This window comes from Diceros bicornis, chromosome 16, assembly GCF_020826845.1.
Source record: "Diceros bicornis minor isolate mBicDic1 chromosome 16, mDicBic1.mat.cur, whole genome shotgun sequence".
NCBI lineage: Eukaryota > Metazoa > Chordata > Mammalia > Perissodactyla > Rhinocerotidae > Diceros > Diceros bicornis.
Genome location: NC_080755.1, coordinates 49,968,998 through 49,982,863, shown reverse-complemented (window position 1 = coordinate 49,982,863; position 13,866 = coordinate 49,968,998). Strand labels below are relative to the sequence as shown.

Here is a 13,866-nt window from a genome sequence, read left to right as displayed (position 1 = left end):
GTGTGTGAGGAAGAGCGGCCCTGAGCTAACATCCATGCCCATCTTCCTCCACTTTATATGGGACGCCGCCACAGCATGACTTGACAAGCAGTGCGTCGGTGCGCGCCCAGGATCTGAACCGGCGAACCCCGGGCCGCCGCAGTGGAGCGCGCACCTAACTGCTTGCGCCACCGGGCCAGCGCCTGATCAGGTGCTTCTTTATCCAGTGCAGCTCAGCTGGGCGCTGTATTGACCCCTCCCATCCTCTCCTCTCCATCCCCAGGCAGGTGCCTCCCTCACTTCACTCTGGTCCTGGCCCTGTTTGCCTCCTGGCAATTTTATAACCTGTGCCGTCACCTCATCCACCACTCTCCAACCTCTACCCTGGATTGACATTACACTTTATGACTGGACTTCTCCTCTCAATCAAGTGTTAATATTTTTATCACATAATTTCACTCCTGTGGTTTTCTTATGGGGCCTAATGGTATAGTGGAAAGTATGTGACCTTTAGAGTTAGCCCTGAATTTGAACCTTGATGCTGCCACTTCGTTGTGGTGTGACCTGAGGCAGGTCACTTCACCTCTCTGCTTCGATTTCCACATCTGTAAAAAGTGGAAGATAACAGTACCTACTTCCAATGCTTGTTGTGAGAATTAAATGAGAGATAATATATATGCATATATAAAGTGTCTGGGAGAAGTAGATGCAGCATATATTAGTACTCTCAAAACTGTCATGTTAGTGTTGGGAACAACATAATAAACTAATTCAGCTTCCTTTTCTATATCTATTTCTATATTTACGTTTATGTAAAGATAGGAGAAAAACAGAGTGGAGATCTGGCTTTTAAATGCCCTTTAAAAGTTCATACATGTCTATAGCTAATATACGTGGGAGTTCTTCCTCATTAGTTGAGAGTGACACAAATCTTTGTGAATCCAGACAATCTTCAGGAAGCTTGTGGTTTCATTCTATGGAAATTCATTGATGTAATCTTCAAAACTCTCAGAAATCTGGAAACTGACTCAAAGGTTTTTTTCCTTTACACAATTTGACTATAGATGGTACTCTATCTAGAAATGCCAGAATAACATTGTTTCATATCTGGACAGGTTTTCAAAGGCCCGGGGATCTTGCAGGTCCTGGGATCTGTCTACAACAGAGGGAAAGGAAACAGGAGTCTTGTGACTTAAATGGCATTTCTTGTCTTCCACCCTTATTCCATGCCCTGCAGCCTTCGTGACCTCTGACTCAGCCTCTTTGTTGAGGCCACGCTCTTTCACAAGGCTCTCCGCATCCGTACCTGCCCCTTGCTGCTGCCGTCTCCCAAAGGATTAGGGGAATTTTCCCGTTTCGATTTCAACTTGGGAATAGTGGCTAAGTGTTGCACTTGTATTCCACACCTTTCCTTCATGATGAATCATCCATGGCAAAAACTCTTTTACTTGTCTAAATTCATTCATTCTTCATTTATTCATTCATTCAATCATTAACAAATATTTATTGGATGCCTACCTTGTGCCAGGCTCTGTGCCAAATACTGTTAAAGGATAGCTTTTATTTGTTTTGTTTTTATTAAGGTTTTTTTTAGAGCAGTTTTAGGTTCACAGCAAAATTGAAGTAAAGGTAGAGAGATTTCCCATGTACCCTCTGCCCCCACACATGCACAACTTCCCCCATTATCCACATCCCCCACCAGACTGGTACTATGAACCTGCACTGACACATCATCATCACCCAAAGTCCATAGTTTACATTAGGGTTCATTTGTGGTGGGGTACATTCTTTGGGTTTAGACAAATGTATGATGACATGTATCCACTATTACAGTATCATACAGAGTACTTTCACTGCCTTGAAAATCTTCTGTGCCCCACCTATTCGTCCCTCCTCCTCCCTAACCCTTTGCAACCACTGGTCTTTTACTGTCTCCATAGTTTTGCCTTTTCCAGAATGTCATATAGTTGGAATCATACAGTATGTAGCCATTTCAGATTGGCCTCTTTCACTTATTAATATGCATTTAAGTTTCCTCCAGGTCTTTTCATGGCTTGATAGCTCATTTGTTTTTAGCACTGGCTAATACTCCATTGCCTGATGTATCACAGTTTATTTATCCATTCACCTGCTGAAGAACTTGGTTGCTTCCTGGTGTTGGCAGTTATGAGTAAAGCTGCCATAAACATCTGTGTGCAGATTTTTGTGTGGACATCAGTTTTCAACTCCTTTGGGTAAATACCAAGGAGCGTGATTGCTGGCTCATAGGGGAAGACTATGTTTAGTTTTCTAAGAAACTGCCAAACTGTCTCCCAAAATGGCTGTATCCTTTTGCATTCCTACCAGCAATGAATGAGAATTCCTGTTGCTCTACATCCACGCCAGCATTTGATGTCGGTGTTCAGGATTTTGGATGGGATAGTTTTTTAAGAAAGTTAAAATCATGACTCTCAACAAATGTACAATGAACATGTGTCAAAGATTTTACTTAACACATTAGTGAACAAGGGAACCAGAAAGGTGTTACAACCACTTCAAAGGAGAATCCAAAGATGAGATAATTATGTAAGCCCAGCAAGATGCTGAAATGAATTAGCTTAACAGATGCAAAACTGGCTTCTTCCGTAGTGGAGGAGGAAGATAGATTGAACCTCCACTTGACAGAATTAATTTATTTATAATTAAGAATTATTTGCCTTACTATCAGTTTTCTACAACTTGCGTCTCTCAAGAGTAGCAAAACAGCCTAGTCAAAGACAGTGAAGGCATAGATAACCCAGATAGATAATCAGGAGTCAGATACCCACCGCAATTCAGTCTGTCAGTTTTTTCGTACCATGCTTAGAGCACAAGATTGACTTAATCCAATCTCTGCTTGAGGCAAGAAAGGGAGTGGTGAGTACTCTGTTGGCAGCAAGAAGGAAGTGTGAACATACTGAGGAGAAAGTACCATGTGGAGCAGCGAGAGAAAAAATATTCCTCACGTACAAAGGAACTCCCATTGAGGCTGTCAGCGGAGAGTTTAGCAATGCTTTATGAGATGGAAGACATTCCTGTGTGCAACACACTCACGTAGATACGGCCACCTTTCCTTCCTGTTCAAGAAAACATGTCTGAGCACTAGTATAATGATAGGAATAATACTAGGTTACATGATAGATATGGCATTATGATAGGAAAAGTCTTAAATCAGGTCTAATTTATTATCTACAAAGCAAATCATTCAGAAAGTCTGATACTTAAAAGATCAGTACTAACAAATCACGAGGGACACATTTCAACTGAAGGTAGGAACTGCAGTTGAGGTGATATTTCTCATGGCCATGAGACTCTTTGTTGGGGTTTTCAAAAGGGTACTAACTATATTAATTCACGCAATAGTCTTTTAACTTTGTGACAATAACAACTGCATTGGGCTACAATGCAATTTATGAAGAAAGTCATTCAATAATGTTTACCAAGTACTAATAAGTACTCTTTTTTTTTTTTTTTTTTGTGAGGAGGATCAGCCCTGAGCTAACATCCCTCCTCTTTTTGCTGAGGAAGAGCAGCTCTGAGCTAACATCTATTGCCAGTCCTCCAACTTTTTTTCCCCAAAGCTCCAGTAGATAGTCATATGTCATAGTTGCACATCCTCCTAGTTGCTGTATGTGGGACGCGGCCTCAGCATGGCCGGAGAAGTGGTGCGTCAGTGCCCGCCCGGGATCCCAACCCGGGCCACCAGTAGCAGAGCGTGCGCACTTAACCGCTAAGCCACAGGGCCAGCCCTAATCAATACTCTCTTAATGTAAGAGGGATGCTGGCCAGCGTTCCTCATCTTTGGCTACACATGAGGGTATATGGCAGCTCATCAAAAAGTTAAACATGAGCTTTAGCAGCACATATACTAAAATAGGAACATAGAGAGAAGATTAGCATGGCCCCTGCACAAGGATGACACGCAAACTTGAAAAGCGTTCTGTATTTTTTTCTTTTTTTTTTTTAGTATCTATATGAAATGATGGCTATTAATGAAACTTAGGGTGATAATCATTTCACGATATATGTAAGTCAAATCGTTATGTGTACATTCTAAACTTATACAGTTCTGTATGTCAATTATATCTCAATAAAACTGGGGCAAAAATTTAAACATAGAATTACCATATGATCTAGCAATCCTGCTTCTGGGTATATATCCCCCAAAATTGAAAGCAGGGACTCAAACAGATCCTTGTATACCAGTATTCATAGCAGCATTATTCACAATAGCCAAAAGGTGGAAACAACCCAAATGTCCATCATCAGATGAATGGATAAACAAAATGTGCTATATACATCCAATGGAATATTTATTCAGCTTTAAAAGGGAAGGAAATTCTGATACATGCTACACCATGGATGAACCTAGAAAGTATTATGCTAAGTGAAATAAACCATTCACGAAAGGACAAATACTGTATAACTCCACTTATATGAGGTACCTAAAAGAGACAAATTCATAGAGACAAAAAGTAGAATAGAGGTTACCAGAGCCTGTAGGGAGAGGAGAATGGGGGAGTTATGGTTTAATGGATACAGTTTCTGTTTGGGATGATGAAAAAGTTCTAGAAATGGATAGTGGCAATGGCTGCACAACATTGTGAATATACTTAATGCCACTGAATCGTACTTAAAAATGGTTAAAATGGTAAACTTTTTGTTATCCATAGTTTACCACATACAAAAAGAATCACCCTGGGAGCCTTAAAAACATACTGATAACCTGGGCCACAGTCCCCAGAGACTCTGATTTTTTTTTTTTTTTTTATTGATGTTTTAATGGTTTCTAACATTGTGAAATTTTGGGTTGTACATTTTTGTTTGTCCATCACCCCATATATGACTCCCTTCACCCCTTGTGCCCACCCCCCACCCCCACTTCCCGGGTAACCATAGTCCAGTTTTCTCTGTCCATGTGTTGGTTTATATTCCACATATGAGTGAGATCATACAGTGTTTGTCTTTCTCTTTCTGGCTTATTTCACTTAACATAATACGCTCCAGGCCCATCCATGTTGTTGCAAATGGGACGATTTTGTCTTTTTTTATGGCTGAGTAGTATTCCATTGTATATATATACCACATTTTCTTAATCCAATCGTCAGTTGAGGGACACTTAGGTTGCTTCCACTTCTTGGCTATGGTGAATAATGCTGCAATGAACATAGGGGTGCATAAGCCTCTTTGGATTGTTGATTTCAGGTGCGTTGGATAGATTCCCAGTAGTGGGATGGCTGGATCATAGGGCATCTCTATTTTTAATTCTTTGAGGAATATCCATACCGTTTTCCATAGAGGCTGCACCAATTTGCATTCCCACCAGCTGTGTATGAGGGTTCCTGTTTCTCCACATCCTCTCCAACATTTGTTGTTTTTTGTCTTGGTGATTATAGCCATTCTAACGGGCGTGAGGTGGTATCTTAGTGTTGTTTTGATTTGCATTTCCCTGATGATTAGTGATGTTGAGCATCTTTTCATGTGCCTATTGGCCATCTGTATATCTTCCTTGGAGAAGTGTCTGTTCATTTCCTCTGCCCATTTTTTGATCGGGTTGTTTGTTTTTTTTGTTGTTCAATTGTGTGAGTTCTTTATATATTATGGAGATCAACCCCTTGTCAGATGTATGTTTTGCAAATATTCTCTCCCAGCTGGTTGGTTGTTTGTTCATCTTGATTCTGGTTTCATTTGCAGAGACTCTGATTTTAATTGGTCTGTGGTGGGGCCCAGGCAACAGTAGTTTTTAAAGTCCCTCGAGTGATTCTAATGTACAGCCAGGCTTAAGAAGGGATGCTTAATCTCCAGGGCAGTGGTGCTCAACCTTGACTGTACATTGGAATCATTTGGGGAGTTTTAAATTACATTCATGTCTAGGTCTCACACCCAAGATTCTTATTTAATTGGCTTAGGGATGCTGCCTGATCATTGAGATTTTTTTCTTAATTCCCCATATGATTCTAATATGTAAGGCAAGGTGAGAACCATTGCTCTAGGGAAAGGCCAGGATCTCTACCTTTCATTCCACTTCTGGAGAATGAATATTTCTGTATGTCAATGATGAAGTCAAGGGCATAGTGTGGGAGGGACTTCTGATGAGAGTCAAAGGGTCAAATTGTCTAAGGCCACTTGATTCTTTCTCTTTGAGTCAGAATGTTTAAAATGGGAGAAGCAAAGAAGACCAGTAGAGGGCCTAGGAGAAAGGAGTGAAGATTGATCTGTAAGGCTTACTCTTAAGGGAGAAAGCCTCTTTATTCTTCTTCTAGGCATCTAGCTCCTACCAGCTTTTAATATGGGCATTGCTCCCACTCTAGCTCCAATCCCCATTTGAATTCCTCTCCCTCCCCAGGAAGGGCTCAGAGCTGACCTGGTCAGCCAGGGTTCCAAAAAGCTAGGGCTGTTAAGAGTATCCCAGTCAAGGGACCATAGAGCTGATGCATGAAGAATTAGCCAGTTTACCTTTAAAGGACCATCGAGATGGTAGACATACACCATCCTCTGATTGATCCTGACTTACCTTCAGCCAATCTTTTATCCTTGGTATTTGTATTGTATTTGTATTCTGTTCTTCTGTATAAATGCTGGCTCATTCTGCTTATTAGGTCCTGTTGCATCCTGCCATCTTGTTTTGGAATACCTTGCCCTAGCCCTAGGTCCTTGGAACCAAGGCAACTAGACCAGGGGTGAGGTGGGGATTAGACATACAGCTGAAAGGCAATGTGAGATCAGGGCGGCACCTCAAAGACAGGAAATATGGAGAGAGCAGATGAGGCCAGCTCTGCTTTAGGCCCTGAGGTAAAGTAGTGGTTCCCCATTAGTGTATGCCATCACATCAAGGCAGCATCTACCATAAGGATTTTGGCTGATGACTTACCTAGTGGTAAAGAGAGTACACTTGCCTGCAATGTCCCCTACATAATGTGCCCTTCTTCCATATATACATCCCTTGGGAGCCAAGCCGACATTGGCAAGGAGATTCAGGATTCCAGATCCTGGCTATCCCTTTTTTTTTTTTAATAATTTTATTTATTTATTTATTTTTCCCCCAAAACCCCGGTAGATAGTTGTATGTCATAGCTGCACGTCCTTCTAGTTGCTGTATGTGGGACGCGGCCTCAGCATGGCCAGAGAAGCAGTGAGTCGGTACGCGCCCGGGATCTGAACCCGGGCCGCCAGCAGCGGAGCGCGTGCGCTTAACCGCTAAGCCACGGGGCCAGCCCCTGGCTATCCCTTCAGACAGCTGATAAGGGACACAAAATATAAAACAGAACCCATATTTTCTAGGAGTCTATGATCTTGTTGAGGACATAAATTATACAAACATGAAAAATTGACAAAGCAAGGTTTTGAACCTTAGGATTTCTGCATTGTTGGTGTGTGTCGTTCAGTAGTTTTCTAGAGACTTTTATCGAAGGCCTAGAGATGGACCAAGAGCAAAGAGAAATAACCTTCTAGGATTAGGAATGGTGGTGTCAGAGAGTTAAAGGAATCTGACCAATGAAGGAATGATTATTTCCTGGGTAATAATGGTATAATTTATATTTTTTAAAACACGTGACAACCATGACCATTGCTGGTTAACGATGTTAACCCTTTCAGGTGGGCACACTCAGGAAGAAAGGTGGTAAAATACGTTTGTGCTGGCTCTGCTCTATGCCTCCGGAGGTGACCTGTCCTCGGTTTCATGGGGTTACTGATGGAGGGACCTTAGCAGGCTCTTCACAAGGTGTTATGTGCCAAGAATTGATTCAAAGCTCCTGATTGCTAGGGCTGTCCATTCAGAGTCTGGGAATTCCTCAGCGTGGTACCCCGAGGACACATTGGTGGGTCAGATGGAGGGTGTGGACTAGACGCTTTCTAAGTCCCCTTCAATCTTGAGGTTCTGAGTGGAAGGGCATTAGGTCCCAGAGGGAGGAGAGCACATGATCAAAGACTAGCCTTGGGGGATGATCTCTGCCGCTCCAGGATTGTGGAATACTTCGAGTTAAGCAAACTAACATGCAAATAAGATTTATTTGTGTGGGGCAGAGGGGCAATATTTAAATGCCTGACAGTTCAACTTGTAACATGTTATATGCTAAAATTAGATGTTGAGAATAGGCATGGCTATTTCAGGAGAATAGACACAGTATTAAATTAAAATGTGAGTAATATTTATTTGTTGGGGAAAGGGGAGAAGAAGGTACACGTTTGGTTGACCAACAGTTTAAATCATAATTAAGGCCTTTAAACGTTAGTTATGTGCCATCTTTATATGCTAATTATTAATTTGTTCTGTAAAGCAATGTCAATGAAAACTTTTCTTTGAAACATTTTTGTAGGAGTCTAGTTGAAATTATGAGTAAAAGGGCATTTATTTAAAATATTCTATAATTTAAGCTTTTCACTAAGTGACTTTAATGATTTTAATGAGGTTTTATTTAATAAAATTTAATAATGACTTTTGAGGTTTTAGTGAGGCTATATAGCTCAGAACTCTGAAGCTCCTGGAAATTTTTATGGTATCTTAATAAAGATAACCAATAATTGTTTCATAATAATGAGAATAGCTTGCCACAAGTACATGTGTAGTCACCTGTTTAACACTATAATCATGGAATGTCAGCCCTAAAGAGCACCTTAGCTGACCTAACCCAACACCTTCAATTTCAGACAGGAGCCCTGTGGCCTAGAGAGGTATTCTGTCTCTCCTTGAACCTCTATCATAGTAGTTTTCAAAGTGTGGTCCCTGGACCAACAGCATCAGCTTTTTAGAAATGCAGATTCTCAGGCCCCACCCCAAACCTACTGAATAGAAAGTCTGGGGATGGGCCCAACAATATGTTGGCATAGCAAGGCATAACAAGCCCTCCAGGTGATTCTGATCTATGGTCAAATTTGAGAACTTCTCCCCTACACTTCAGCTTTAAACTATCTTGGGGCAATAACGTCTCTTAGATCTCTCTCAGCCACATAGAGAAATACTTCCTGTTTTATGTCTAAATTTATCTCCTTAAAGCTTTGAAGGGCGTGGCACACATCTTCACAAGTGTAGAGACACTTCTCTCCGTTCTTTTATGGGTAACAGTGCAGGGTGGGTCTCAGCAGAAGGGGAACCAAGCTGAGAGGGGGATGAAGACAGAGCTGGCAGTGGGCAGAGAGTGGGGAACAAGGGGTGATCTTCACCCCCTCCCCATTACCATTATTTGATAATTTGATAATCCAAGATCCACTCCAAAGAGGAGCATGGCACAGTTTAGTCTGGGGTCTGAGTTTTTAAGACGAATAACACTGAATCAAGGGAGTACAGAGTAGGGGAAGACTTAGGAGCAATGTAGTAGAGACAGTGGGAGTCTTGAATACTGGTCAACATTGTTCCAGAAATTGTCTGAATGAAGCGGGATAGAATAGAGAAGGGTCCTGCCCTCTGGGAGCTGAGTATTGACTGACAAGCTAAAAAAGGCTGCAGATGACTGGCTGTGATTCAGGGCAGTAATCTACTGCTCCCCACCCACTCCTGCCAACCCAATATTAGTGGTGAAATCTGGGGATTCAGGATGACCAAGAGATGAGGATTCAGGATGCCAAGGAAGCCATGTAGGTGGCCTGACTGTTTTTCTAAGGTCTTCACAATGCTGTTTGGAAGGATTGTGCAGTGGATGGTTACTGTTTTGTCTGCCTAGAGTAGCACTCTTCTCAGAAATATTGCTTCCCAATGTGTGGTTCAATGGAAGCCCTGGTTTCTTACCGCTCTGCTTCCTTAACTCAGTGATTGGCTAGAGGTAGGCATGTTCCCCAAGCTTGGCCAGTCCTGGGGATTTCTGACCTCCAACCAGATGAAGAGGGTCTCAGGCTGTCTCAGGTGGCAAAGCTGTGAAGTATGAATCTGAGCTGTTTGGTGGCCATGTCCTCACTGGCTATGTGGAAGAAGCTAGTCCGTGGTGGGAGAAAGTGACTGATACATTGAGAGAAGCAGAAATGAGAGATGAAGAAAGGATTGGTGGTGTTCTAGTCCCTGGTTGTGGTCATCCCTGAGGCCCAGCTCACATCCACCTTTCCCGAAGTTCAGTTGGCTGAGCCAACAAATTCCCCTTTTTGCTGGAGGGGAGGGAAAAAACCCTTTTCCTCTACCCTCTTCCGTTTATTACCTGGGGCCTGCAAATTATACAGACTAAAGACAGATTAACAGGAGGAAAGGTTTATTTTGACTTTACAGGGGAACCATCAAAGGAAGTAGCTGGCTCCTTAAACGCTTAAAGCATTATATAACTAATTTAATAGAAGAAAGGGAGAGGGGAGAAAAGCCTTCTTAGGGAAGAACAAATAGGTTTCTTTAGGAAAGGCAAATGGGTTTTTAGGAGAACAGATGAGAGATAAGAAAGTTTGTGATAATGTTTGTCTATATCAGTATGAACGGTCTTTCCATCTTCTTCAGCATCATAATAGTCCCCTGGATAAGGGATTTGGGGTGTCTTTTATTCACAGTCTCCTTTCTGGGAGTGGATTTACCCTAAGGAGGAGTTTATGGCAGCCTTATTTCCCAGAAGTTACTGCTTTTAGTCAGATAAGGGAAGCTCCCAGAAGGCATTTTTTTTTTTTTTTTTGCATCTGTTGAATCTCAAATGTCTTCACCTTACCCCCAATTTGTCCTTCTAGGTACTGTCTAACTTCACAACTTTCTGTAGATGTTTTAACTAGTACAACACCCAGTAGAGGTTTTTAAAAATAATTATTTTATTTTCCAAGTGGATAAACAAATCAATTCATACTATTTTTTAGACTTCATTTTCTTAAAGCAGTTTTAGGTTTACGCCAAAATTGAGAGGAAGATACATAGATTTCCCATATACCCCTTGTCCCCACACGTATATTGCCTCCCCTGTTATCAACATCATGCACCAGAATGATACATTTGTTACAACTGATGAACCTACATTGTCACATCATAATCACCAAAAGTCCATAGTTTATCTTGAAATGCACTCTTGGTGTTGTACATTCTATGAGTTTAGACAAAGGTATAATGATGTATATCTATTATTACAATATAATACAGAGTATTTTCGCTGCCCTAAAAATTCTCTGTGCTCCATCTGTTCATTCCTTTTATCTCATCCTTGGCAACCGCTGATCTTTTTATTGTCTCCATAGTTTTGCCTTTTCCAGAATGTCTTATCATTGGAATCATACAGTATGTAGCCTTTTCAGATTGGGTTCTTTCACGTAGTAATATGCACTTAAGCTTCCTCCATGTCTTTCCAGGGCTGATAGCTCATTCTTTTTCACACTGAATATTTCATTGCCTGGACGTACCACAGTTTATTTATCCATTCACCTACTGAAGGACATCTTGGTTGCTTCCAAGTTTTGGCAATTATGAATAAAGCTGCTATAAACATCCATGTGCAGGTTTTTGTGTGCACCTAAGTTTTCAGCTCCTTTGGGTAAATGCCAAGGAGCATGATTGCTGGATTATATGGTATGAGTATATTTAGTTTTGTAAGAAACCTCCAAACTGTCTTCCAAAGTGGCTGCGCTCTTTTGCGTTCCTATTAGCAATGAATGAGAATTCCTGTTGCTCCACAACCTGGCCAACATTTGGTATTGTCAGTGTTCCAGATTTTGGCCATTCTAATAGGTGTGTAATGGGTATTTTCTTTTTCTTTTAATATCATCTGTTTGGTAAATCCTGCATTTAAGTAATTTTGTACTTTTTTAGAATGTGGTGTCTGTTTCAGGGGCCTTAGCTGAACATTTCATTTTAACATCATGTTACATTTATCTTCCTTAACTTGGCATTTTCCCAAGCTCACTGATATCCACAAACTTGTAGATTTTAAAGCTCACACGTCTTCATTATATATAGCAATGACTTGGAAGGGCTATTACCTTTCTTCCTTTAGAAGCGTTTCCCTTTATTGCTACTCTTCATTTACTATCGAGCCAACACTGAACCCTTGCATGTTCTTTAATCTCATGATGACTATGTGTCTAGAAAAATTCACTTTCAGGAAAATTTTGCCAAAAAAATTTATCACTGTAAATAATTTACATCCGCTTATTTGCAGGACATTAATGAATTATGCTTTCCTTTTTCTGGATACCATGTTACTATTCACTCTATGGATTGGTTATTATTGCATTTCGATGTTCCTACATTTTATGACTGATTCCACCAAGGCTGTCCTCTGGAACAATTATTTATTTTGCATGGAAGTCGTATTGGCAGCTTGACAGCCTTTAGCTCAGGGTAATTTGTAACATCAGTTTGACCACTAGTAACTCAGCTTCATTCCTAGCTGTTGTGGGAGATCAAGATTTGGCCATCCTGAAATATATCTCTTTACCTGGATTGTTTTCTCTTATGGACATTTGACCTCCCCCACTAACTGCCTAAAGAATTTGACATAGTAACTCCTTCCTGGAACAGATCTTCTATCTGATGGCTGTAATATAATGTAAAATAGATGTTACAATAGAAAAGGCACCAACAAGCCCATCTTATGTCTCTCTGGCCACATTCTCTGGATGGCCCTTTGAGGAGTTGCCAGACAAACATTTACATTTATAAGGGAAATCCCCATTTGTAAAGGTATCTCCCTCTCTGTATTGGGAAGAGGGGGGATGACCTCATTTCTAGAAACTTATCAGTGTGGAAGGTGAGGCCTTAAATCTGCATAATAACCTTACTCTTGTTTACTGCGCTTTAGTGGTAATCTCCTGTAACTGACTCTCCCCACCCCCAACATCCTCCTTTGTCATTGGCTGAACATGGTATTTAAGACGAGAATTTCTGCTATTGTGTGGAGAAACGCAGTGTCCCTGGTTTCTCCCATGTATACATGTTATTAAACTTGGTATTATTTTCTCCTGCTAACCTGTCTTGTTAATTATTTTGCCAGCCATAAGAACCTTAAGGGAAGGGGCAGAGGGGGATTCCCCCTCGTCCCCCACACTGTCCTCAGAGCTCTTCAATGGATACTGCCTAATTCTGGTGGCTTAATATTCAGGTGATTTGTCAAGTGAGTTTTAAATAGCTCCTGTTTAATTGAATGCTTTACACCTACTTGCTTCAAAAGACATTTTGGGACGAGAATGTCCCTAAAATATGGAGTAAAGAAAGACTAAGGCAAAGAAGCTTAAATGCTCCAATCGTGTCATTCCTGAATGCACATTTGCACTGCGTTTATCTAGTAAAGAATGATATAACATGGACTCTAAGTTTTGACTGTAAACTTTTGGTTTCACCCTGTTGTTTCCTCCCTTTGTGGTTAGCCACTTGGGAGGGGATTTCCGGAGATGCAGGTTATATAGTTTGTTTCCCAAAATATTTTGCATTGTTTTGAGTGAGAAAATGTATTGCCTACTCTGTAATACCTACGTCTCAGAGAGCTAATATGACTGATAGCCATGATCACGTGATCATAATTTGTCTCAGTGGGAGAGGAGGTGCCTCTATCATGACACAGTCTTTCATAAGAAAAGTTTTAGAAAATATATTCTTTTTTATTTTGGTAAAATAAACATAACATAAAATTTACTATTTAACCATTTTTAAGCATACAATTCAGTGGCATTAAGTTCTCAGTGTTGTGCAACCATCATGCCTAGCCCCAGAAATTTTTCATCATCCCAAACAGAAACTCTGTATCCATTTGATAATAACTCCCCGTCTTCCCCTCCCCTAGGCCCTGGTAACCTCTGTTCTACTTTCTGTTTCTATAAATTTGCCTATTCTATGTACCTTATGTAAGTGGAATCATACAACATTTGTCCCTTTGTTTCTGTCTTATTTCACTTAGCATAATGCTTTCTGCGTTCATCCATATTTTAGCATGTATCAGAATGTCATTCCTTTTTAAGGCTGAATAATATTCCATTGTATATATATAG

General features: G+C 40.8%; 1 protein-coding gene and 1 non-coding gene across 3 annotated transcripts in view; both read left to right on the top strand.

Annotated features, from left to right (window-relative positions):
- ALPK2 (alpha kinase 2) overlaps nt 1-13,866 on the top strand; it is a 154,296-nt gene that overhangs the window by 1,727 nt on the left and 138,703 nt on the right. The window lies entirely within an intron of this gene.
- Nucleotides 3,846-3,947, top strand: LOC131415512 (U6 spliceosomal RNA). The gene has a single exon (XR_009222477.1). It is a non-coding gene; the product is annotated as a U6 spliceosomal RNA (small nuclear RNA).